The sequence below is a fragment of the Cavia porcellus genome, unplaced genomic scaffold, assembly GCF_034190915.1.
Source record: "Cavia porcellus strain 051 isolate PalLab524CR breed Dunkin Hartley unplaced genomic scaffold, mCavPor4.1 scaffold_6, whole genome shotgun sequence".
NCBI lineage: Eukaryota > Metazoa > Chordata > Mammalia > Rodentia > Caviidae > Cavia > Cavia porcellus.
This window is the reverse complement of record NW_026947489.1, coordinates 18,362,964-18,390,600: the sequence shown is the minus strand read 5'-3', so window position 1 is coordinate 18,390,600 and position 27,637 is coordinate 18,362,964. Positions and strand designations below refer to the sequence as shown.

Sequence of the window (27,637 nt, the reverse complement as noted above, 5' to 3'; positions counted from 1 at the left end):
CTGGCAATCCAATCACCTCTCCAGGAACCTCTTAATCCAGTCAAATTGATTAACTAGTACACCTAAGCCCTAGGTCCCTACTCAAAATCAAAAGAAAGAAGAGGAGGAACATCTCTCAGCTTCTACTATAGCTGTTATGTTATTTCATGATTTTAAGTAATCCACTCATAGTGGCTGCCCTGGTTCCTGATGCCCCATCACCATGAGAGCAATACCTCCTCAGGATGGCAGCCACATGGAAATGAGATACAGAGCCACAGGCTCTGAGGCAGGTCCCTCATTGCAGCAGTGTGAGGAGAGTGTCATGAGAATTGCCGTCTCCTAGAAAGTACAGTGGTGGTTAGGGATTTAGCTCAGTGGCGTAAGTGCTTGCCTGGCAAGTGCAAGATCAAGTTCAATCCATGGTACCAAAAAAAAGAAAGAAAATGGAGAGGCAAGAGCAAGCAGGACAGGTGGCAATGTGGGCTTGGGTTGGAGCCACAGAAAGGAACTCACAGGCATTCCAAGATGGTCAGAGAGTGGACAGAGAATTCCAATTTTTACAGAGTTCCATGAGTGTTGCAGGGTTATGCGGAGGATGGGCAAGACAAGACAAAAAAGGCTCCTGGAGGTGGGAGTGACTCTGAAGAGGTTGGCTTTGGGGACCAACCACAAACCCACTTGAGCAAGTCCTGTCTCGCTTTCCTTAATGGAGGCCCCATTCAGAGCCTGTATCTTTAATCTCTGGCACAGGTCATGAAGCCAATCCCATCCTAGAGTTAATCCAACAAAAGATGAGTATTCTTCATTGTTTTAGGCACATGGCAGCAGAAGTGTGCCTACAGCCCATGCTCTCATCTCTAACTGGAAGGTCCCTATTGTACCATGCTGACTCCAGGATTCTTCCATTGAAAGTCCTGTACCTTTTTCTGTCTAGCAGAACCTGGTCTGTGCAATGGAGCTAGAAATCAAATGTCAATAGTCAGAGCTACTTGTAAAATTGTGGCATAATAAGAATTATATAGGGCTGGGGATGTGGCCCAGGGCGGAGTACAGGCCTAGAATGCACAAACCCTGGATTCCAACCCCAGCACTGAAAGAAAAGGAGAGGGAAGGACAGGGGAAGGGAGGGCAGGGGAGGGGAGGGGAGGAGGAGGGAGGGGAGGAGAGGTGAGGGGAGAGTCATATTCATCTCTGTGCCCATTTCTGGTAGAACTCCTAAAATTCCGATAAAAGCACTATAAGAGAATCTTTGGTTCTAATGTTTGGCCTATGACCCTGGTTTTTAACACAGAGCTCCTAAGACTTTTGAGATGCCCTGAATAATAGAAGTATCAAACACAGCAGCCTAAATCCCTTGCAATTTTTCATAACAAAAGCATCTTTCATTCCAATAAGGTCACTCTTGGTGGGCTCCTGGGTAATTTCAGGAATAGGGCCGGTTTTCAGGAGCATCCACCATATGATTAGAGGGTTGGAATATTTCATTCCACTCCTAACTTCATGGAAGAAGACAGAGGTTACAAGTGGGGTTGATCATCAATGGCCAGTGATGTCCTCATTTGTGGCTAGGTAGTGAGCCTCTATAAAACCCCAAAAGAACAAGGTTCTGACAATGTCCAGGTGGCCACATATGAGGCTGGCACCTCCACAGAGGATACAGAAACTATGTGTCCTTCCCCACAAACCTTTCCCAATGCATCCTCCATCACAGCGAGAGCAGTTTGGGGTTTGGTTTTATTTTATTTCCAGCCTGTCTTAAATAGCAAAACATGTCAGTCTCAAAACTAAAAGCAAAAATAGCTGCCTACTTTCAAAGCCAACCTGATTTCCTCTCCATTGTTCTCCTCCCAACCAAGAAGAGGGAGCTCCTACCACCCCAATATCATTGTCCAAATCTATGTTTTCCTGCAGTGAGCCTTGGCAGATGGGAAATGGAGTGGGATCCACTACTCCGACATCTACCCTACATATGAAGCCAAAATCATCAGTAACATTAGTGACACGACACCAGTGCTTTACATGATCATCTTTCTTATGGGTCACATGTGATGTCAGCTTTCAATTATCCACACAGGGGAAGAGAAGAAAAATGGGATGGGGCTTGACAGGAGAGCAAGTTCAAGGTAACAAATAAAAACCAGTTTGCAAATAATAGGTTAAGAGGATCATATGTGTTTAGATAATTGAGCTGTGACCATAGGCAAGCCATTTATCCAACAAACTTTGTGTGTATAAACCAGGACTTCAATTTATTAATTTATGGCCAGAAATGAATGCACTGTCATGCAGCCCAGACATTCCCATCTGTCTGACGGAGCACACATTTGCTCCAGCAGTGGTAGCTGCTGGGGAAGTCAAATTATCAAAAGGTTGCTTGGTGGCATGGAATCAGCCTGAGGAGTTTGTTCTGTAATTTAAATTTAGCAAAACTGCATTGGCCTGTATATGTCAGCCATCATGTTGGACAGTGAGGACGAGAGATGTGGTGTCCAACTTTTAAGGGTTTGCAACCAAACAAAGAAGCATGATCAGGCAATAATTTGATGAGATCAACACCATATCAGAAATATTAGACAAGGGGCTCAGGTGTACATCCATGGTACAGTGCTTAGCTAGCAGGTATAAACCCTGGGTTCAATTCCCAACATAAAAATGTAGAGAGGGAGGAGAGGACAGAGGGAGAGAGAGAAGGAGGGAAGGATTCAAGGGAGAGAGCGAGAACAAAGAAATAGGGGAAAGAGACAGAGACAGAGCAAAGAAGGAAGGAAGGAAAGAAAGAAGGATATTGATAGAGGTAGGGACCCTGAAGTCCTGGAAAACTGTCATTTCTATGATGTCTTAAAGGATTAACAAATGAGACTGGTGGGGATCTGTGATGGAGTGGATTTCAGGAAAATGAAAGAGTGTGTGAAAAATACAGGGAGGGGAAGGGTGTGAAGGGTCAAGATCAGAACCGGAGTATGAAATGATGATCGTGGCCACGCCAGCTCATGGCAGTGCTCAGATGTTAGGGAAATCAGGTGCTGTTTCAAAGCCGATGGTGCCCAATTACATGACATAATATTTACTTAGGCCACATTTTAAATGCTGTGAATGCTTATGGTCTCTAAACACCCTGATCTTACCCAGAATCACGACAGGATGCAAGCATTTGTATTACTGAAAGGATGCAAAGCTCACTCCAGGGTGTAAAGAAAGTATAACCCCATAAATGATGGAAGCATACTTTCAAACCCATTTTGCAGATGGAAAAATTGATGATACAAAGAAAATGACATCAGTGGGCAGAGATAGGGCTGGGGCAGGGCTGGAACACTAGTCAGGGTTTTCCAGAGAACTAGAACTAACAGGATAGGAGATAAAGACACAGATAAATGCCTGGCCAGCACCCCATATGAGAGATAGACAAAGACAGAAGAGAGTGACAGAGAAACATATGTATACTAAAGAAGTGATTCACACAAATGTGAGGTCCAATAAACCCATATTCTATTGGGCAAACTGACAGACTAAGAGCTGATTCTGAAATTCAGGTAACGGTTGATGTTGAAGTCTTTGGTTCATTTCTACTAAACAGCAACATGAAAACTCAAATGGGTTTTCTGTGTCCCAGCCTTCATGACTTCCTTTACTTTCAGATACCTAATTTTGCTCGTTAGGTCTTCAACTGATTGGATGAGGCCCATCCACATCTTAAAGTGCAATCCATGTTGCTTAAAGTCTGCTAACTTAAATGCTAATTATATCTCTAGAATGCTTTCACACCAACATCCAGTCTGGTGTTTGGCCAAATGACTGGGCACTATTAGCCAAGATGATATACTACATTAACCCTCCTGCTATGCCATTGCCCTCTTTTCTACTTGACAGAAGAATCTGGAAACTTGGAAATGGTTCTCACAGAAGCTCCGGCTTCTATGGCCCCTTCATTCCTGAATCAAGGGTGTTGGAGCCATTGCCTGGAAGACAGCGCCTCCCTCCCAGGAGCAGGGAAGTGGGCAGCGAGGCTCCAGGCTTACAGGCTCACCCACCACCAAGCAGAGCAGGTCTCTTTAAAGCAAACTTCAATTGTTGGGACTGGGTCTCCTGGGCTGATACAATGACAGTCACTAGTTTCTGCCATTTCAATCCTTAATAAGAACAAATGTGCTGAAGCACAGTTCACTGATTTAACAGCGCTGAGGATTTTGATAAATGACTCCTTTACATTTTCATTTCATAGACGTTAACATCACACAGTGAAAGTTAGGAACGTGCACTGCTTCACGATACAAAACCTGCTAGCCAAGGAGACGCTTCCCTGTGGGTAAAGGGGCAAGCAAGGGCCTCAACAGAATTCTCTGCTATAGTCCTGCTTGATGCCCGACCTGCACCCCAAGCTTATCTCTTCCAGGGGGAAAAGTGGGAGGCTACTGTCTCCAGTTTTAGAACAAGAAGGCAATATTTTATATTACACTGATCTACATCAGAGACTGTGGTTCCATGTAAATCTCATTCTTTTCTTTGGATGGAAAAACATAAAAACTCACAGCAGTAAATGTACATATATGTCGAACTAGCGCATTATTTCAAGGGATGTTCAAACCAGAAGGGATGTTAAACCACACACTCATAATTTTATGAATTCTCTAAAGATCAAAGGAGCCAAGAACAATGGGGCCAAGGTCACCAAGTCTTGCTCCAAAACCAAAGTCTCCAGTCCCATTTCAGCTTCCTAGAGTTTCCTTTCTAACCATCCCCACATTGGCCCACATTTTTAGCCCAAAGCATGTTAAACACACAGTGTCAGCCATGGTGTTCAACTATATCCACTTTAGCTAGTTTAGGCAGAAAAAAGGAATTATTAGAAGACATTGGCTAACTCACAAAGGAAATTAAAAAATAGTTTAGAAGCTACATGTCCTGTAGCAAAACTCAAAATATAAAGTGCAGGTTTGGAAACAGCCACCAAGCTGCTACAGGTTGAATACACCTGACCTGAAATGTTCAGGACCAGAAACAAGTATTTTAGATTCCCTAGATTTTCAGATTTTGGAATATTTGCATAAGCTTTCCCAATTAAAAATTCCTAATCTGAAAAATCCAAAATTGACATTGCTCTGAAATCAGACTTAATATTTTAGTGCTTTTTTTAAAATCACAGATGCTCAACTTCCACTGAGCACTGAATTCAATGCAATGGAAACAGCTTGACTTTAGCACCACTGAATCTTAGGTCCTGATCACCCAGCTCATCTCTGAGTCAAAATTTGACCTTGAGCCTCCAGAAAATCATAGTTTTAATGTCTCAAATTGAAACACCACTGTAACCTCCAAAAGCCAGACCTTCTTCAGCCCTGAAATCACATGGGCTATTTCCTAACTGTAAGGGAGGCTGGAAAAACCCACTCTGAATCTATTCTCAAAATCTGGGACCTGACAAGTCCATTCACGAAGTCAGGGACTGGCTTCAGCTCCAAGTGAGAAGCAGTGCTAATCCTCAGTGCCCTGTCTCCTCTGGGATGCCATGACTTTACAATTGTGAGTTAATTATGGGGGTTCAGAATGAGATTTGCACAATTAGTGAACTTGGAAGAACTGAAATGCTTTAGGGACCACTTCTGAATATTTTCCCATTTTTTTCTGGAAGTAACTTAATCTCCAAGGGTCACACTACTGCTCCCTAGTCTGACCTACCTCTTACACTCAGCTTTTTACCTTATCTGAGAGCCTTGTCTCTGTCTTTCTACTGTGGAAGAAAGTCCACACCCATGAAATTGAGTCCTCAACACAGCACAGAATAACACAATGTTTTCTAGTTAATATTCTATATTTGGGAAGTGAGGAATCACTAATGAAACACTTATTTTGTCTTTTTCTTCTTAAGAGATTCAGAAATAATTTTATGGTTTCCTTAGCTCATTTCCAATAATACTTTGACAGATAAGATGCCAAAGCCCCCTACTGAACTTCCAAGCAATATAGAGCCCTTGACATGGAGTGAAAGTTTAAATGGAGCCCGACTCTTTTTACAGAGTGTTTTGAAAACTCCCCGTATTGCATGTTGCTTTCTCAAGCACCACATTTGACTCCATTCTCTCCATCTTCCATGTTTTCTCTTTTCCCAGGGGCCTTTTATGCGATGGTATTAAGAATTCAATTGCATTCTCCAAAAGTTCACTGTTGAAGTCCTAACCCCTAGGACATTGGAATGTGATCTTACTTGTCATAAGGTCAATACAGATCTAATTAATTACATTAAGAGAAAGACATGAGGGTATGTTCTTACCCAATGTGGCTGACGTTCTTTAAAAAGGAGATGTTTGGGAGCACAGACACACAAGGAAAATCCTATTGAGAATAAAGACAGAGATCAGGATATATTGCTTCTACAAAATAAGGAATATCAAAGCTTGCCAGAAAAGCAGAAGCCTAGAGAAATTCTCTCTCATAACTGGATGGAAGCCACCCTGCCACCACTTGATCTCTGACTCTTGTTTTCCAGAAATGAAACAATAAAAAAAAAAAGCCCCAGGGTCCGCGGTTCTTTGTTGTGGCAGCCCCAGCATATTTACACAGAAAGCTGCAACTTGGAGCAGTGAATCCCATGGTTATTTAGGCAAGTAACCTAGGAAAAGGAATCTTAAGGGAATTTATTTACTTCCCTGTTCTCCTAAAGGGGAAGATCATGGGGAGCCATATAGATGCTCAGTGGAACTGACATATCTGCAGGAGTAAGTCAAGACATCCAGTTGACCTCCACACCTTCTAGCATCCTCTATCACAACTCTTCTCCAGCACCACCGAACTCCTCATGGATCTCCTAGTGTGCAAGGCCTGCCCCACTGTGTGCTATTGCCTTCTCTGGAACACTCTTTCCTGTTCAATAATCCTCCTTCTGCAGAAAAACAATTATTCATCCTTAATACACAGCTCGGATGTTGTCTCCTGTGAAACACCCCATACCCTCAGTCAAAGCACATTCTCCCCTGCTGCACATTCTCACCACTGGTGATTTATGTCACTACCACTGCACCTTCTACCTGCTGTACAACTTGTCAACTTACTCATCTGTCTCCCCAGGCAGACCGGAAGTTCTTGGAAGACAGAAACCACACTGAAGTCACTTTTAGTATTTCTGAGGTGCAAACTACACAAAAAGGAAATCTGCCCCCATTACCTACTTTCACCCAGCAAATAGAACCTGATGCCCTAATCTGGATTTCCTTGGTTAAACACTGTTTCCTTTAGAGATTTTCTCCAAAATACCAACCAACATGAACTGTCGTGATATTACACATTTTGCAGAATAAGTGGGTTTGCGTCTTTAAAATCCATGTTACTATTATGGCTTCCAAATAGCCTTTTTAAAAGTGTTGCTTGTGACCTGCTCCTTCTCTGAGGAGGAGCATCTTTATGCACCATCTTTACTACCTGAAAGTTATGACCTACTCTTCTTCAGTGATTGCAAGGCAAACTTAGAAGAGGTCTTGAATTTTACTCAGTGCCAAAGGAAACCTGGCCTTTTAATGTGTGAGGTTCTTGGCTAATGGACACACTCCTCCACTTTCCACAAATGCTGTTCTTATCAACAACAAAGTCTTGTTTGGGGGTTTTGACTGTGATCTTTTTCTCCACAATCACTGGGTTATGCCGTGATAAATGCCTAGCAAGCAATCTGAACAAATGACCAAAGCTAAATCAAGACTGCATTTCAAAACACAAAACTATATTTAATCATGTAATTAATGGATGTTATTTTTCTTTTCTTCAAAATTGTTGCATTTCTTCAGTTACCCATAGTTTACTTTTTCCCAAGCCTCCCTGTTTTTCCACCTTTTCTTTTTCTTCTTTCCACATAATGAAAGGTAAACATTGTCATAGTCCTTGAGTTCACCCAGCTGAAGGAACTCAGTGATGCTGATATAAGCAAGTGCAAATTCAAACTGAGAAGCTATCAAACCCAGTGACATTTTATAGGAATCTGAATAAGGTAATTATTGCAAGAAAGTAAATTTGCCCAGGGGAACAAAAATAATGGAGAAAAAAATGATTGAACATTTCAAATGGAAGAGATCGTTCACCCTGAGCTATTGTGGAAGCAAGGATCTCGGGACTCCACTAGTCTGTGTGCGAAGATTTTCCCCGAACAAGTTCTATTCATCAGGTTGATTGCCTTTACTCTGGTGTCCCACCATTGTACCTATTTGGAAGAGCAAAGGCCACAATGAAGCCATCCTAACCCCACTGACAGAGGCTGAAGTGTGATTTTCATCTAAATGGATCTTTCTTCCTCTGTTACTTTACTGATTGCCTTGACTTCTTTTCTCAAAAGATGAAACCACTTTCTTCAGTCCTTGCTTCTATATAGCAGACATTCTGCTAAATAGTGGAAATCTCAGGATGAAATACAAACGTCCATCAGTATCTATGGGACCCCTGCAGATACCAAACTCCTCAGATGCTCAAAGCCCTTAATAAAATGGAGTAGTATTTGCATGTAATCTATATACATCTTTCCATTTACTTTCAAATCACCCCTGCATTGCTTATAATGCCTAATACAATGTAACTGCTATGTAAATAGCTGTAATAAAATATTGCTCAGGAAATGACAAAAACACAGATCTATACCTGTTCAATACAGATGCAATTTTTTCCCAAATATTTTCAAGCTTCTGTTGGTTGAACCTGAAGATACAGAATCCACAGATCCACAGATATGGAGTGCTAAGCATACATACAAACATGCATATATCAGCACACAGTCACACAGAACACAAGCACATAAAACGCAAACACATAATCACATGCACAAGTACATATACGTGGCCATGCATACACCTACAAATACACACAAACACACACATACCCTTCTTCTGAGGAGATTCCAGTAAGCAGGACTGCTAGAATTTAGCAACATAATTGCAAAGATGGAATTATATCCAAAGTAGAGTACAAATGTGATTGAGTAGCAGGGTTAATTCACTGGGAAAGTATAGGGAGAGATTTGTAGAAATGCTGAGTTGAAAGTTAAATGGTGGGAGGGAGGGCAAATAAGATGAAAGAGAGCACCTTGGGGAAAAGAAAACACATAGATGAGAGCTAGTGAGGCCAGAAACCTGGCTCTTTGAGGGAACTCCTATAGTTCAGGGCTTCTAGAAAACACAGCCACTTACTTCCTAGCTTCTCTATTCCTTGGAATGTGGAAAAAGACTCAAATATAGTCCCAGATACTTTTTCTGGCTCACTGGGTCTGGAAAAAGAGGAAATAAAATGTGACTTTCCGATGCATTTGGAGATGTAGAATCCTAGGAACAGAGGATCAGGTAAAGTAAACATGGATGTGTCTCCAGCAAGCCTGCTTAATCAGGACATGCCCCTTCTTCATCTGTGGCACTTCTGCGAGTGAATAAGCCAAGAACACCAACAGATTGATCCTGCAAAATAAATACATAAACACTTGGCTGAGTCATTCAACAGTGTGAGCTTTATGTCCTCAGAGGCTACATTGTCTCCTCCCATATCTAACCATACCTGAGTCTTCTCTGCCACTCACCATATATGGCCAATCCTTCTGATGTCTGTGACACTCAAAAAACACCCACACCCTTCCCCTCCTGCAGGGTCTCACCCAATCCAACGCGTGCCTGTCCTGTTGCAGGAGCTCCTATCTGCGCTTCCAGCTTCTGTTCATATTTCTCTATCATGCATCCCAGCCAGAGACACCTATAAGAAATGGAAGGCAGATGAATGTTAATACAGGAAGGTTATGGTTAATACGTTGTGTCAATTTGAGAAATTATTTGAACTCAGAGACTCAGAAGGGAGCCAGCATTCTTTCTTTGTAAACACGCTCATCCTATACAAGAGGAGGGCAAGGAGATTTTGTGAGTACTTTGGGGAGGGGGATGATGCACAATGTAAGGGGTGAGAAGAGGTTGGTTCTCCCCACTTCTGCTCGTTGCTTTGCTGTCTTTTGCCACCTTGAAGTGTTGCCTCGGTGCCAGGCCACCTTGCCTTGGAACCAGCTGACTATGGACTGAAACCTCTACAAACTGTGAGCTAAATAAAGCTTCCCTTCCTTAATTTGGGGTGTCAGGTATGTTGTCCCAGAAGAGTAACCAAGACAAGGACCTTCAGATTATCCTGGGGAAATAAATGTGACTCCCAGCCTGCTAAATGTTTGGTACACCAAGTTCGTGTTTCCGTAATCAAAGAATGAATTCCAAGGAGCAGAGGTTAAGAGTAGGAAATTTTATTGAGAAAGCGACAGCTCCTGAAAGAGACAGAAGGGGACCTGAGTAAGTTGCTAAAGAACCAACTTCTCAAAGGAAATTTTATAGCATGAAATCATAAGGTGAATACAATGTGGGTCAAAACTATTATTGACCAATAACATAACAAGTACAACAGCTTAGTCAATATTGATCCAAAGGGGATGTTGACTCTCTTGAGGACCTAACCTTGTCTGACTGCCTATAATATTTCTACCTAACTTAGCTGTCCATAATAATGTCACTCCTGCTGGCAGCCACCCAGAGGACTCCATTTTATGGACAGTGGTGGACAGCACAGCTCCAGAGCCTTGCCCTGGGTTCTGCACTGTGTTCCACTCTAGTCACCCTATGCCTCAGTGTCCTGTTCTAAAAAGTGGGGTTGACAATTACATCTATGCATTAGTTGGTTTTCTGTTACCATAACAAATACCTAAGACAAATGAATTTATAAGAAGAAAAAGTTGTTTCGGCCCACAGTTTCAGGTGTTATAGTCCATGCTCAGTTGGCCCTCTGGTGAGGCAAATCTCCATGATGGGGAGTGCATGGTGGAACAGCCTGCCTACCCGATAGCACCGGGAAGCAAAGAGAGAGAGGAATAGGATCAATTCCCAAAATCCTTTCAAGGGCACACCTCTAAGCAACCTAACACTTCCCCTTAGGCCCCACCTCTTATGCTTCAGAATTAGCAGCAAGTAAGGACCAAATCCTCAACACATGAGTTTTGAGGGCAATTTAATATCCACCCAATAGCGCTATCATACTATTTTTTTGAGGATGAGATGAGTTACTGTATGAAGGCACTAAATCTTTATTAAAATAAAATTCAGTTTCCTTTCCATGATTCCTGTCTGTGTCTCACCCCATTCTGATCTGCACTTAGTCCTTCCCTCGGTAGGTAACAGCCAAACTGAACAACTTCTCCTCCTCTTCCTCCTTTTCCTCTTCCTCCTCCTCTTCCTCTTCCTGCCCTTCCTACTTCTCCTTCTTCTTCCTCTCCCTTCTCTTGCTCATCTCCTCATTCTCTACTATTTCTTCTTTTTGAGAAATGGTATGGCCCAGGCTGACCTTGAATTTATGAGATTCTTGCTCAGCTTTCTGGGAACTTCTTGATCATTACATAGTTTGGGAACTTCTTGATCATTACGTAAACCAAACTCATTTCAAGCTTTGGTATTCTCTCTTCCAGGCATCCCTCTGTGAAGATCTTCACAGCTCCCTCTCCTCCCTTGGCCACAAGTGGAAATGCCACCACCTATACACGCTTATCTCCTCCTCCTGTTCCTCCTCCTCCTTCTTCTCCTCCTCATCTCCTCCTCCTCCTCCTCCTCCTCCATTGCCCCCTCTCCCTATTGCTTGTCTTCATAGTGTTTATTGTTATCTGCTTTATTGGTCTGCTTAGGTATTGTTCACCTTCTTCCATTTAGAAGGAAAGTTTTATGGGAGTGAAACATGCAACAGAGTGTCTGGCGCACAGAAGGAACTGAGAACATATGTGCTGAAAGGATGCATGAATCCATGCAGTTCGCACCCTGCATATATTTACTGAACACACTGAAGTCAGCTTCTAACTACTCCTGGAAACAAACTAAAGTTTAAGGAAACTCAGTCTCTGCCGTGTAACAGATGTGAAACTCTGATGCCATGTGATCCAATTAGCATCACTCTTGAAAGGGCATTATTCTTGGATATGATTATACCATCTGTCCTAAAAGCTTCCATGATTCATAACCAGATAAGTACTGAACCCCATTTGGCAAGTCTCATAAAGTAACTCCTGTCTTCTCAGCTGGGTTCCAGCCATGTGTGGGCAGTGTTTTGACATTTTCAAATGAAATATGGGCTCCAATGAAAAACACAGAAAGAGATGAGATGACATGGGCAGGGCGGGAATATTATATTCTGTAAACTGCCAGGGTATAACTAGGATGGAAAAGATAAGTCTAAGTCTAGGAGAACGTTGAGAAACATTGTCCATTGGAAACTATGAAACTCTGATCTTATCTCCCTAAAGACATTGCTAGTGGTCCCATTACATGTAAATGAACAAGAGCATTCCCTACCTGTATGATGAGAAGGTCCTAGAGCTATGGGTTATGGTGGGTGAGTTGAAGAAAACTAGAGCCAAGAGGGAAAGAACTATCTCTATTTTACAGATAAGGAAAAGGAATTGAATGGCTGTTGTATCCCCTTCCTCCTGATGAGACTATTCTTAATTGAAATACCTTACACACCCCATTCTTGGTTGTGATTTAAATGAGGCTCTTACTGCATTCCAAGGTTTAGTATACATTTTAGTTCTAGCCAGTGTTGGGAACTCTCTTCATATGATTAGCTCAGGGATAAACACATGACCTGTAACAGGTAAATGAGAGGAATTCTACGATTTCATTTTTCAGAAACTAATGAAAAAGAGAATCCTTCTCTCTAGAGCTGTTAATTTCTAATAAGACATATCTCGTGCTGTGACTATCAATTTTCATTCTTTTGTAGATCAACTATAATAGTGGCCACTCCTTTGGGAGTTTTCTTTTGGAGGGCTATATTTACATCCCCTTCCTTAGCCTTTCACAGAGTTACATCCTCTCCATGAACATTTTGTGAGCATTGCAGCCCAACTCTTGCCCCGTCTTACATTTATATTTAGATGTCCCTCAAGAGACTCATTGCCCATAAGCATGGTATTTGGGAGGTTAGATTAAGGGGCCTTATAGCTAATTTACTGTTAGGACGTTGAATCTTGTCAGAAGAGGCGAGTTACTGGGGTTGGGACCCGGAAATCTTTTGGTGGAGTTTTGGCATCTTCTATCTAGAGTATCATGTCATTTGTGAATAATGATAATTTAACTTCATCCTTTCCAAACCTTATTCCTTTTATTTCTCTCTCTTGTTTAATTACATGGGCTAATTGTTCCAGAACTATATTGAATAGGAGTGGTAAGAGTAGAAAACCTTGTCTTGTTTCTGATTTTAGAGTGAAAGTTTTGAAGTTTTGTCCATTTAGTATGATGTTGGTTGTTGGTTTTGTCATAGATGACTTTTTATCAGATTGAGGTAAAGACCATCTATTATGATTTTCTGTAGGACTTTTATCATGAATGAGTGTTCAACTTTATGAAAAGCTTTTTCTGCATCTACTGAGATGATCATGCAATTTTTGTTTTTGGCTCTGTTGATATCATAGCTGGATGCAAAATCAACACTCAAAATCATTATCTCTTCTGTATACAAACAATAAAATCACTGAGAGAGAAATTATGGAAATAACACCTTTCACAATAGCACCCAAAAAATGAAATACTTGGAAATTAATATAACAAAGGAAGTAAAAGATGTATGCACCGAAAATTACAGTACTATGAAAAAGAAGATTGAAGAAGATAACAAAATGGAAAGATATCTCTTGCTCATGAATACAAAGAACAAACATTGTGAAAATGGTCATCCTCCAAAACTGTTATACAGATTTAATGCAAACCTGATCAAAATATCATTATCATATCTCACAGATCTAGAGAAAACATTCCTAAAATTCATTTGGAAACAAAAAACCTAGAATAGCAAAGGCAATCCTGGGTAACAAAGGCAAAGCAGGAGGCATCACAATCCCTGACTTAAAATTATACTTCAAAGCTACTGTGATAAAATCAGCATGGTACTGGCCAAAAAAAACAGGCTTGAGGATCTATAGAATAGATTAGAAGATGCAGATATAGCTACAAACACACTCAGTCACCTTATCTTTGACAAAGGGGCCAAACATGTTCACTGGAAGAAAGATAGCTCTTTAATAAATAGTGCTGGAAAAACTGACTTTCTACAGGCCAAAGACTAAAACTAGGACTATGTCTATCATCATGCACTAAAGTAAAAAAGGACCACAGATCTAAATATTAAAACACAAAAACACTAAATCTATTGGAAGAGAAAATAGAAATCTTAAAACAGAGAGGTAGGCAAAGAGTTTATGAACAAAAACCAAACTGTGCAGAAAGTGTTTGAAAGAATCAACAACTGAGATCTCGTCTTATTAAAACACTTTTGCATATCAAAAGAAATCAACAGACTAAAAAGAAAACCCACAAAGTGGGAAAAAATTTTAGCCAAGTGTCTCTCAGACGGAGGACTTTTATCTAGAACATCTATAGAATTAAAAAATCAGGCCCCCCAAATTCAAAGACCCAATCCAAAACTGGGCATCTGAGATGGACACATAATTCTCAGAGGAAGAAATACAAATGACAAATATATGGAAAAAATGTTCAACATCACCAGTCATTCAAAAAATTTAAACTAAAACAACACTGAGATTCCATCTCACCTCAGAAAGAATGGCTATTGTCAAGAAATCAACCAATAACAAATGCTGGCAGGGCTGTAGGGAAAAAGAAACACTTCACTGTTGGTGGGAATATAGACCTATGCAGCCATTGTGGAAATCATGTGGAGATTACTCAAAAAAAAAAATTAGGACCAGAGGTCCCATTCAGCCTAGATATTCCCCTTCTGGGTATTTTCCCAAAAGAATCAAAAACATCGTACCACAGTGATATATGTGCACCCATGTTTATAGCAGCACAATTTATAATACCTAAATCTTGTACACAACCCAAATGCTTGTCAACTGAGGAATGGATAAAAAGATGTGGTATTTTTACACAATGGAGTACTACTCAGCCACAAAGGATAAACTCAAGATGCTCATAGATAAATAGATGCAAATTGAGACCCTACTTATAAATGAAATAAATCAGACATACATATGAGTACAGCATATTTCCTCCCTGATGTAAGAAGCTAAAAGAGCAAATAGGACCCAAAATGTACAATAGATATTGTGAAATGGGAAGAAACTGCTCAAAAGGAAAGAACAACTAGGATGGGGGAAAGAAGAAAAGAAAAGAAAACAAAACAAAACAAAAGACGAAGAGAAAAGATAGATATATACAAATAGCTAAGATCATTATACTACTAATTTCTATTAGTTCACTGAAAAGAACAGTTTGTGCTTATATATCTGAGCCATTTTTATGCCTAGAGCTTGTAATCTGAGCAACTATTTTGAAGACAATAATATGTAATATATTAACCATAGTTAATCGCCCATTATCTTGTTTTGAAATATTATATCATTGCTTTTATTGTTTTCCTCCCCCTCCCAAAAAAAGAAAAATACACAGCCATTAGTCCCCAGAAATTAAGGTCCATTACAATATCCAGCCAGAGGAAAAGGGAGGACCCTACTCAGCACACATCCTTCCTGCCCATTGTGCAGAGTACCTCGTTTCCTCTTGTGTCAAATCCCTCTGTGCTCCTAATTGATGTTGAATAGCTTCTCTGTCTTCCCAAGATACTGGAACTAGAATACTTCTGAGTCCCTCTTACAAAGTTTTGTTTCCTGAATATTGGCTTTCAGGCACCAAGCAGCCAGTCTTTATCTTAGTAACAAACCTGCCTACCAATGTAGCCAACACACAGTTAGGCTGAGATTGAGAAACAGGAAAATGAATTCCAAAATCAACTCAATCTCTGGCTAGAACTACCACTGGATACTGTAATTACATGAGCTCCAAATTCCAGAAACCCTGTAACATATTTGGGTTCTTCAATATAATATATATTTCGTTTCTAGTGCTGAGCTCCTAAAACCTTGGGAATTTCCTGATTGACAGGAATGTCTTTTGTTATTAGTAATCAATTACTTCTTATCACAGTGTAGTTTATGGAAATGATTTTAACTTGGATGGAGGCCGTTAGATAGCCTCCTAGTAAAGCTGGTACCAGGAACACCAAGCAATTACAGAAGGTCAGAAGCCAGAGCCCCACCCACTGACATACTGGGAAGGGTAGGTGGCTGGATACTAAGAGTTCCAGAAAACTCTTCAGCGAGATTTGAGGAGCTTTTGGGTGGTAAACACATCAAAGTGCTGGCAGGGTGGCTCTATGATGCTCTATGCTGTCCGTGAATTCAAACTCCGAAACTGTAAAGGTAAAAAGAATTTCATTTGAGAGTTTTATGTATTGCAATTGAGGAGACACAGGAGCCAGAGTTCTCAGGAAAGCAGGGAAAGTATAGGCATTATTGAACGCTAAGAAAGAAGGGGGGTTGCCTGACTGATGGAAGATAAAGCATGTGAATAAGAATGTCAGGAAGCGCTAGTCTAATAACCTCTTGATATGCACTGTGAGCCTCTGGACACAATGTCATCATTCAGTTGTTCTGGTCATTCCGGATGTCTCCAGTCAAACATCGGAAGTAATCAAAGGTGTTCACCTTCCTAAGCAGCAGCCTGATCCGTGCGTAAATCCTGCTTCCCGCAATGTCCTCCTATTCCATTGTAAAGAAACTTTTAATGTCACCTTCATGGTGGTTTTTCCTTTCGTTTCACAGCATCCTCCACCCCAGTACTTTGCCTCATGCATCTTTGCATCTGGAGGTTTCTAAATTGTAGCCTTCATAGTAACCCAATAATAGTAAAACGCTTTCCTGCGCTAAGTCATTACATTTCAGCAAACTGTCAAACTGGGAGATAGGGGGTTATATGAACCCCCAAACTTATAGCTGGTCCCTAAAACTTGCAACTGGCATCTTAGGTGGGAATAATCTTGTGGGACTGAACTCTTACTCTGTGGAGTCTGCATTAATTCTAGATAGTGTCAGAATTAAATTGAATTATTGGACACTCAGTTGCCAATGGAAAACTGAGTAGTTAAAATGTTGTGTGGGGAAAAAGACACATCTGTCTTTCTCAGATGTCAGAAGTATAAAAGGTAAACATCATGTCAACCCATTTCAGTAAGAATTTTCTGTCACTGGCAATCAAGAGTCCTGAATGATTCAAGAATACTTGACTTAGAAAAATTCAATAACTCACCCAGGGTCACCAAGCTTATAAGCAACTGGGAAGTAGACCAGACCTGGTCTGTGACCCCAAACCCAATGTCTGACTATGGGGTAATTCTGTTTCCCTGACAGAGGACCACAGAAGAGCACATTAGGTGGGAGGCTACCGATGATTTTGAAGACTGTTGGAGCTCCATGTTTCTGTCACCATATCTCCACAGGTGACTGTAAGAGAATCCATCCACAGTTTCAAAAGAAGCAAGATCCTCCAGTGATAGCAAACCCATGCTTGTCCTGACACTCCAAGCACCACACAATGGCATCCACAAATGCATTCTAAGTCCTTGACATACAAGTCAACTGTTTAATGAACAATTTCAACAGTGAGGTTGAAGAAAGTAATTTCTTTAGCTCAAAATCAAGCACATGAAAACACAATAAACCATCTAAAATATTAGCTGTTTGATTTTTTTTTATCTTTTTAATTTCTCTTATCATCAAAATAGACTATCTTTCTGGCAAGGGCCACCATTTAGACATTTTAGACATTCACCCACCAACACTATATCTTGTGTACAGGAAAACATAACCATCGCTGCCTATTTCAGAACTTTTTCTTTTTCTTGTCTCCTTCTGGATCCAAAGTTTCTAAGTTTGACATTAATTCTTTTCTGAGCCTTATTTAACTTTCCTAAGATGTTTGTTTCCACAGATGTGTGTCACATGCATGGTGCTGATTGGCTGTGAAATTAACCTTGTTTAGTACATTGTGTCCCACATTTAAAATAAAATGGCAGCTGGAAAGAGCGATGAATGTGGAAGAGGACTGTAAACAAGACCAAGAAGTAGAGCAGATGGCGGAGAGAAAGCTGTGTTGGGAGGGGAAAGATGTAGCCCTGAGACTGGGCATGCAGTTTGAAATCTTAAGGAGAAGATAAATGAGAGTGACCCATCCTTTCATTATGTCTTCCTCCTGTTAACCATTTTCACTTTATTTCAAACTCACTGGTACTCTGGGGGATTCAAGCTTATTTATAATGTTACCTTTTGGAATACTGATTTTTAATGGTTGTGTCAGCAGACTCCTCTTTGTGGCAGGTTTCTTGGGTAGCATGACTTTTATCATCATCAACATCATTGTATAGCAAGAGCTGTATATCACTAGGATTTTGATGTCCGCTCATCCACTGGGGAACATTAGAATGCTTTCACCTTTGGGTTGTAAAGCATCATTACACCTCAGCTTGGGTTTGCTGCTTTTGAGATCTCGGAACTTTAATGATCTGGAAACACTTTGGTGTCAGGCCCTTGCTTTCCAGTGAATTTGGTCCTCTATACCCAGTTTGGATATGGATTTGGAGTTCTGATTTCCTCGCAATAAATTTAAAGGTGGTGGTAGGGCTTTCCTAATGCTCAAGACCAAGAGGCACTTGGTGAAGTTTGGGTCACTTCTCCCTCTCCCCTCCCTGTGCCTCCCAGGCCCTAGGTCTGATCTCTCATCAGTACTTAGAACATCGATTCTGAGTCTCTCGGACCCAGAGCTCTACTGCAGTCTAAAACCCTAGCCAACCACAAGCAGTAAAACTCTTTAAACAGTCTCGAGCTAACCACCCTCTGTGTTTATAGCCCCAGAGGAGTTCCTTTTTCTTTTTTTCAAGCTTAGTAATTTTTTATTGTTTGTTTTACGGAGTATCTGTGTCCTGTCGTGAACAAACTGTCACTTTCTTCCTGGAAAACCCAAACAGATGGTTGGAAGGCATAGCAAAGAATTTTGACTACTTCCTGAAAAAAGCAAGAGGTTCCTAGAATGTTCCACAGCAACTTCCTTCAGCGACGAGGTGGCTGATGTGGAAATATCTGCTCCCAAACCAGGGCCCACCCGATGCCCTGGATACAGAGGCCAGTCCCAGCCCAGCTCTGGAGACACACTGAGCAGCTCACTAGAAACCTCTGCGGTTCACGTCCTTCTGCCCAGTGAGCAGCTTCCCTTCTCCATGTGACATAAGCAAGGGAAACAGAGATCAGAGAAGTCTCCAGAAACAGGAGGAAAGCCAGCGCCCAGCACTGATGTAACAGAGCAGGGAACTGGAACCAAAGAAAAGACCCCAGGGAGGAAAGTGATGAGCAGGAACACTGCCCAGTCACTCAAGAACCAGGAAGCCAAATTGCAAGCGAAGGGAGTTGCAAAGTAAGGGGTAAATGAAGACATACCATTCTCTCTTTCTCTCTCTCTCTCTCTCTCTCTCTCTCTCTCTCTCTCTCTCTCTCTCATTAATATTCTTTATTTCTTAGCACAGTTTTCAGTTTACACGAAAGTTGAGTCTAAAGTACAAGGAGGTCCCAAACACTTTCTTTCCCTCCCCTGTTCTAGTTTCCTCCATTATTAACATCTTGTTTGGTTATTTATTGCAACCAATGAATGAATATTGAAACATTATCACTGGTTGAAGTTCACAGTTTACGTTCAAGTTCTCTCCTTGTGTTGCACAGCCAATGGAGTCTGACAAATGCATAACAGCCTGTATCACACAGAGTAGGTCCACAGCAAAACTGTGCCGTTTTTAAGACATATGTATTTCTGAACATAGAATTGCCATATGGACCAAGAGTCCCACTCTGGATATATATTCAAAAGAACTAAAACCAGGGACTTTAACAGGTACTTTCACACTGAGATGATCAACACATGCACGTGGCAAAATGTAACTTATACATACAAAGGAACATTATTCTGCCTTAATGAGAGGAAATCCTGACACACGTATGAAGCCTTGAACCCACTGGGCTGAGTGGATTAGGATAATCGGGTATATATAAAGTACCCAGAATAGTTAAATTCCTACACACTGTACACTGCAGGGGCTAGAGACAGGAAACTTGGGTTTTATTATTTCACAATTACAGAGTTTCAGTTTGGAATGATGAGAAAGTTCTAGAAAATAGATGATGGTAATGGTCACCTAACAAGAGTGTGGTTAATGCCACTGTGACTGCCTCTTTAAAGGTGGTTACATTTCATGTTTTGTATGTTTCTTTTTTTAAAGAGAGTAAAATTAAACAGAACAAAACAGAACAAAGCAGGTCAGAAGAAAACAATGTAAATAACACAGATTTCAAAGCAAGACAACAGGAGATCTTCACTGTCTATCATATTGTCTGCTCTTTTCTTCTAAATAGTTGTCCATATCTTCACACACAATGAATTCATGCACAACAACATAGTATAGAACTGATCAGAACAGAATGATGAAGGCATTATAGGCCTTCAAAACCAGACAATAGTGAAATCAACAATGGCTGCCATGAGGTCCATCGTTCTCTTCAAAATAGCTGTATATACCTTCATGTATGTTGAAATTAAACAAGACAAAACGGACTAAAATCACTCTGAACCAAGAATAATGCTATTGCTGGATTTCACAGCATGACGCTACAGAATCAGCACTGACTACCATAGTGATTCTTCTTCTTCAAAGTGGCTGTTCATTTCATCATGCATTATATAATCAATTCTCATAAACAGTCTAGAAGTTCTACACATGTATGAGTCTCTACATGTATACGTATCCTTTCTGTATTAGAGGGAAAAACAAAACAAAATAAAACAAAATCCTAGGAAAACATGATTTAAAAAACCACAAATAAATAACAATAGCAAAGAGTCCAAAACACTGACAATATAGGCCTTACAAACAAGGTTGTACGAGCATAACTGGGGTTGTTATTTTACATAATGATCTTCAGGAGTTTCTCTGATCACCATGCAGTACTATGCACAATCGTTCCAACCCTAGGAGTGTTAACTTTTTATTCCAAGAACTTACAGAATTTGTAGCACAATATCTTAGCTATCTGTGTGTTTATATAATTTTAGATGCTTTTTCTTTTCCCTTCCTTTTTCTTTTTCCTCATTTTCCCTGGGATATTATTTTTCCCCTTTAAGCAGATTCTTATCTTTTCATTGTATTTATTGAGTATTTTGTATCTTATGTACTTTTACCATTTCTTACACTAGGGAGACTATACAGTATTTGCACATGTGAGTTTTTTATTTCTTTCGCCTATGAGTATGGTCTCAAGTTGCAACCCTTTACTTATAAATATCTCAATGTGATCATTATTTATAGCTGAGTAGCACTCCATAAAAATATCAAAATTTTTTTATCCATTTCTCAGCTTATGGGCATTTAGGTTGTTTCTAAGATCAGGCTATTACAAATTGTGCTGCTATAAACATGGGTGCACATATATCACTGTGGTATGATGTTTTCAGTTCTTCTGGGAATATGCCTAGAAGTGGAATAACTGGGTCAAATGGGACTTTCAACCCCAGCTTTTTGAGGAACCTCCAGACTGACCTCCACAGTGGTTGCACCAGTCTACACTCCCACAAACAGTACAGGTGAGTTCCTTTTTCCCCACAGCATCTCCAGCATTTGTTGTTGGTAGTTTTCTTGATCCTGGCCATTCTTTCTGGAGTGAGATGGAATCTCAGTGTGGTATTAATTTGCATTTCTCTAATGACCAATGATGATGAACATTTTTTCATGTATTTATTTGTCATTTGCATTTCTTGATCTGAGAACTATGTATTTATCTCAGATGCCCATTTTTGGATTGGGTCTTTGAATTATTCTTTATATGTTCTAGACAGAAGTCCTTTGTCTGAGGGACAATTCACAAAGATTTTTTCCCAATTCGTGGGTTTTCTTTTGACTATGCTGGAAACTTCTTTTGACATACAAGAACTCTTTAATAAGATATGATCCTAATTATGATGCTGTGAAGTATCTCACATGTGGTTTGATTATTGATCATGAATTTTCTACCTATCCCTATGTCTTCAAGATTTCTGCCTAGTTTGTCTTCCAACAGATTTAGTGTTTCTGTTTTAATATTTAGATCTTTGATCCATTTAGACTTTAGTTTAGTACACGGTGATAGGCATGGGTTTAGTTTTAGTTTTCAAAATATGGAGAGCCAATTTTTCCAGCACCATTTATTAGAGAGACTATCATTCTTCCAATGAACGTGTTTGGCTCCTTTTCAAAAATGAGGTGGCTGAGTGTGTTTGTAGTTCTAGTTTTAATCTATTCCATTGATCTTCAGATCTGTTTTTATTCTGTTACCATGTTGATTTTATTACAGTAGCTTTGTAGTATAACTTCAAGTTCAGGGATTTTGATGCCTCCTGCCTTGCTTTTGTTGCCTTTGCTATTCTAGGTCTCTTTGGTTGCAGATAAATTTTAGGAGTGATTTCTCTAGATCTGTGAGGTATGCTAGTGGTATTTTGATTGGATTGCATTAAATTTGTATAACAATTTTGAGAGAATAGCCAATTTCACAGTGTTTGTTCTTCCTATCTATGAACAAGGGATGTCTTCCCATTTTCTGAGATCCTCTTTGATTACTTTTTTCAGGCTATTATGATTTTCCTTGAATAGATCTTTTACTTCTTTTGCTAGATTGATTCCTAAGTATTTCATTTTTTTGGATGCTAGTGTAAAGGATGTGGCTTCTTTTATTTCTCTCTCAGTGGTTTTATTGTTAGTGTATAGGAATGCTATTGATTTTTGAGTGTTGACTTTGTATCCTGATACATTACTGAATTTATTTATTATACCTAGGAGATTTTCAATGGAGTTTTGGGGGTCGTCTATGTAGCGTACCATGTCATTGGCAAATAATGATAGCTTAACTTCTTCTTTTCCTATCCTTACTCCTTTTATTTCTTTCTCTTGTCTGATTGCTCTGACTTGAATTTCCAGCACTATATTGAATAGGAGTGGTGATAATGGACGTCCTTGCCTTGTTCCTGATTTTAGGATAAAACTTTTCAGTTTTTGGCCATTTAATATGATGCTGACTGTTGGTTTGTCATAGATGGCCTTTATCATATTGAGGTAAAGACCATCTATTCCAATTTTCTGTAAGGTTCTTATGATGAATAAGTGTTGGACTTTATCAAAAACTTTTTCTGCATCTATAGAAATGATCATGTGGTTCTCTTTTTGGCTCTATTGATATGGTAGATTACATTTATTGATTTGCATATGTTGAACCATCCCTGTATTCCTGGGATGAATCCCACTTGATCATGGTGTATAATCTTCTTGATGATTTGCTGTATTCTATTTGCCAATATTTTATTGAGGACTTTTGCATCTGTGTTCATTAGGAACATTGGCCTATAGTTCTCTTTTTTAGTTGGGTCTTTTCTCAGGTTTTGGTATTAGAGTAATATTTGCTTCCAGGAATGAGTTAGGGAAAATTGCTTCCCTATCAATTTCATTGAAGAGTTTGAGGAATGCCAGCATTCAGTCTTCTTTGAATTTCTTGTAGAATTCTGCAGTGAATCCGTCTGGAACCGGGCTTTTCTTTGTTGGTAAGGATTTAATTACATTTTCAGTTTCAATAATTGAAATGGTGTTATTCAGAAGTTTTACATCTTCTTGACCCAGCTTTACTAATTCATATGTTTCTAGGAATCTGTCCATTTATTCTGTATTATCAAACCTGTATTATTCTGTATTATGAGAGGAGAGGTTTTTGAAATAGGTATTGATGATCTTCTGTATTTCCACAGGTCTATAATGATTTCACCCTTTTCATTCATTATTGCATGAATTTGACTTTTTTCTTTACTTTTTAAAATAAGGTTGGCTAGAGGCTTATCAATTTTATTTATTCTTTCAGAGAACCAACTCTTTGATTCATTGTATTGTTTTCTTAGTCTCTATTGCATTAATTTCTGCTCTGACCTTTATAATTTCCTCCCTTCTTTTGGCTTTGGGTTTGACTTGCTCTTCTTTTTCTAGATGTTTGAGGTGTACAATTAGGTTGTTTGTTTGTCTTCATTCTGATTTCCTGATGTGGGAATTCACCACAATAAATTTTCCTCTGAGGATTGCTTTCATTGTGTCCCACAGGTTCCAGTAAAATGTATTTGTATTTTTGTTTGCTTATAGATTGTTTCATTTCTTCTTTAATTTCTTCTGTTACCCACTGATTTCTCAGGACTGCATTATTCAATTTCCGTGTGTTTGTGGAGTTTTTGCAGTTCCTTTTGTCATTAATTTCTAGTTTCATGGCACTATGATCCAATAACATACATGGAATAATTTCAATTCTTTTGCATTTACTTAAGCATAATTCTGTGGGCTAATATATGGTCTATTTTAGAGAATATTCCATGTGCTACTGAGAATGTACATTCTGATGTTGTTGGTTGAAACACGCTGTATATTTCCACCAAGTCCATTTGTTCAAAAGTGTGATTCAGTTTTGTTAATTCTTTGCTGATTTTTCTGTCTAGTTAATCTGTCCTTTTGTGTCAACGACATGATAAGGTCTCCTGTTATAATTGTATCATTGCTTATTTGATTTTTCATTTCTGTTAACATTTGTTTTGTATAGCTGGTACTCTCATATTTGGTGCATATATATTAAGATTGTTATCTCTTCCTCTTGAAATTTTCCCCTAACTAGTAGTGACCTTCTTTATCTCTTTGGATCATTCTTGGTTTGAAGTTTACATTGTCTGCAAACAGAATAGCTACCACTGAGTTTTTTGGGGATCCTGTTACATGGAGTATTGATTTCCATCCTTTGACTTTCAGTCTATGTGTTTCCTTTTGGGTTATACGGGTTTCTTGTATACAGTATATGGTTGGATGTTGTTCCTTGATCCATTCTGCCAGTCTGTTTTTTTTAATTGGTGAATTGAGGTCATTTACATTAATGGTTATACCTGATATATATTGGTTTACTCTTGACATGTTATCTGCTGTTGATTCTTTACCTTTCCACTCTGTTTAATTGTTTGCCTTGCTTAGTGGTTTTTTCCTAAGTCTATCTAGAATATCTTTCAGTATTCTTTGCAGGGTTGGTTTGGTGGTCATAAAGTTCTTCAGCTGTTCTTTGTTGTGGAAGTATCTTATGTCTCCATCTATTTCAAAGGACAGTTTTTCAGGGTACATCAGTCTGGGTTGGAAGTTGTTTTCCTTTAGGATCTGAAATACTTTACTCCATGCTCTTACTGACTTCATTGTTTGTGTTGGGAAGTTTGCTGTAATTCTGCTAGGCCTTCCTTTATAGGTGATCTGTCTCTTCTCTCTAGCAGCTTTTAATATTCCATTTTTGTGTTGGATTTCTGGGATGTTGATTGTTACATGTATGGGAGTAATTTTATTTTGGTTATGGTTATTTGGAGTTCTATATGCTTCACGATCTGCATGTCAGTGTCCACTCTCATGTTTGGGAAATTTTCAGCTATTACTTCTGTAAATAGCCTCTTTTCATCATTTGTGTTGTCATCTTCTTTTTCATTTATACCTATCAATATTATGTTGTTTTTCTTTGCATCATCTTGCAGCTATTGAATTGTTATTGCCTTGTTCCTTGTTATTTTTAAAAGATCTTTCTTTTCCTGTTCACTAGCTGCAATCTTGACTTCGAGGTCTGAAATTCTATCTTCACTTTCATTGAGGCAGTTTTGCCAACTTTCATTGGAATTTTTGATTTCCTGTGTAACTCCGAATCTGTTTCATGCATTCTGTTTGTTTCATATATTGTTCATTCAAAATTTCCATCTTTTTGCATTGCTCCTCTAATTTTTTAACTATGTCTTCTTTAGATGTGTTCAGCATTTCTTTCACTACATTTATCATTTCTTCTTTTAGCTGGGAGATTATTCCTTATCTGAGTTCTTTTATAGCTTCCCAAAGTTGTTTTTTTACTTCAGTTATCATTTCAAGAATGTCAGGTGTATGACACATTTTCTTCTGTGTCTATGTCTCATAGGCTTGCTTGCGTTGGGCTAAAAGTTTAAGATTGTATTTTCTCTTTCATTTTGTCATTTTCCTATATTTCTGGGTTTAAGTGATGTTTCAAAGCTCCCCCCTGTGCATTGGGAATCACCTAGCCCACTTTTGGCTCCCAGAGCAGACTGCAGGCAACTACTAGCCTCTTGGAGGCCACTGTGCATGGCCCAGTTAGGCCCAAGAGGACCTCCCTTGAGTCCTTCAGTGATTTGGGACGCTGAGCATGGTCTTACAGTGTGGGAGCAACATTCTAAAGTCCCCCGTGTGCTGGGGTTGAACTTGCACATATTCAGCTCCTGGGCTGTTTTGTATATTTCTAAAAGAATTACATTTACTTTTTTTGTTCATTTGTAATTGACACATAATGACTGTACATAGGTATGGAATACAAGGTGATATTTCAGTAAGTGTATTTACACTGTGTAATATCAAATCAACGCATGTAGCATATCTGTTCCCATTTCTTTGTTATGAGAGAAGTGTGGCATCTTATTTCTCACAGTAGGTCATGGAAGGTGACCATCACATTGGAGATATTTGCTGACCGCTATAACCAGTGTTTCTGATGTCACTAAATGAGACCAACTCTACTAACCTGTATGCATTTCCCCACAACAAAGTCCAGCTAGGTGCCACTCTGGGTCATAACACCAAGTAGCAGACACTCGCCATTGTCCATCAGGGACAGCAGAAGAGAAGGACAGAGGACAACACAAGGTACCTTTGCCATTGCTAATGAGGAAGATGTCTCTCTTACACCTGTGGAGCACTCTGTGGTCAGGGAGTCTGATTTAAATGACCGCTTTCTTCCATAACATCTCACAGTCCTCAGTTTTGGGAATTTTGGTTTGTTTGTTTGTTTGTTTGTTTGTTTGTGGTTTTTTGGCTTCAATGCACAATCAGCTGTTGACATTCTTCATTAGTAGCAGAACAAAGACAACCCCATTCTCCCCCACCTTTGAGTTTTCAGCTTTGACAACTGGAAACAATTTGGAAGCATTTTTACCTCATTGCACATGCTCCTTCCACCTCTAAGCATATTCTCACTCTGCTACTGCCAACCCATGATGACATTCCTGTCCTGTTCCACCTGTTCTGCCTTCCCAGCCTCCCTCTGCCACTCCCCCAGTACACAGGTGGAGACTAAACGCCAGGTCTGGCAATGCTGGGAGTCATTTATGGAAGTTGGAAAGAAATGAGCAAGCTGCAGCAACATAACAGGGCCTGTGCCCAAGGCTGACAAGTCGCCCACACCAGTTCTTTCTGCTCCTGACAGTGTGTTATGATGGCATAGCTGAGTCACCTACACCAAATGATAGTAATTCAGCTCAATCGTGTCACAAGTCAAAACTGCACAGCCATCTGGCCACACGCTTACTCACCTGTTAGGGCCACCCATTGACATACTGCTGGCAGAAAAGGTCACAGAAGGTGGGTAGATATGAGCAGAGGGATGACACAGAACAGCGTTAAATCTTAGAGCCTGCAATTTTACTTCATCCCTTATTTTTAAAATAAGCATAGAATTTGATGTTAAAAGGTTCAAACAACACTCTCCCCCCATTTCTTCTCTCTATGCATTGCCATGGACCCCCAAATTGTGAAACAAACTTACTCTGACTCTGCCATTTTCCCCAAAACATTTAAAAAGATGAAAATAAAAGGCAATATTCATTGGTGACAACTTTGCAGCAAATCTGTACTTTCACATATTGCTAGTTAGGGAATAAAT

The 27,637-nt window shown here is 39.7% G+C and overlaps 1 long non-coding RNA gene across 1 annotated transcript in view; it reads right to left on the bottom strand.

Annotated features, from left to right (window-relative positions):
- Positions 1 to 27,637, bottom strand: part of LOC134476241 (uncharacterized) — a 184,227-nt gene that overhangs the window by 36,441 nt on the left and 120,149 nt on the right. Inside the window, exons 3-7 of the long non-coding RNA XR_010047819.1 lie at positions 9,141 to 9,690; positions 8,834 to 8,867; positions 8,596 to 8,652; positions 6,727 to 6,859; positions 6,251 to 6,312 (exon numbers count right to left, since the gene is read on the bottom strand). This is a non-coding gene — a long non-coding RNA (uncharacterized LOC134476241). The remainder of the gene's footprint in view (positions 1 to 6,250; positions 6,313 to 6,726; positions 6,860 to 8,595; positions 8,653 to 8,833; positions 8,868 to 9,140; positions 9,691 to 27,637) is intronic.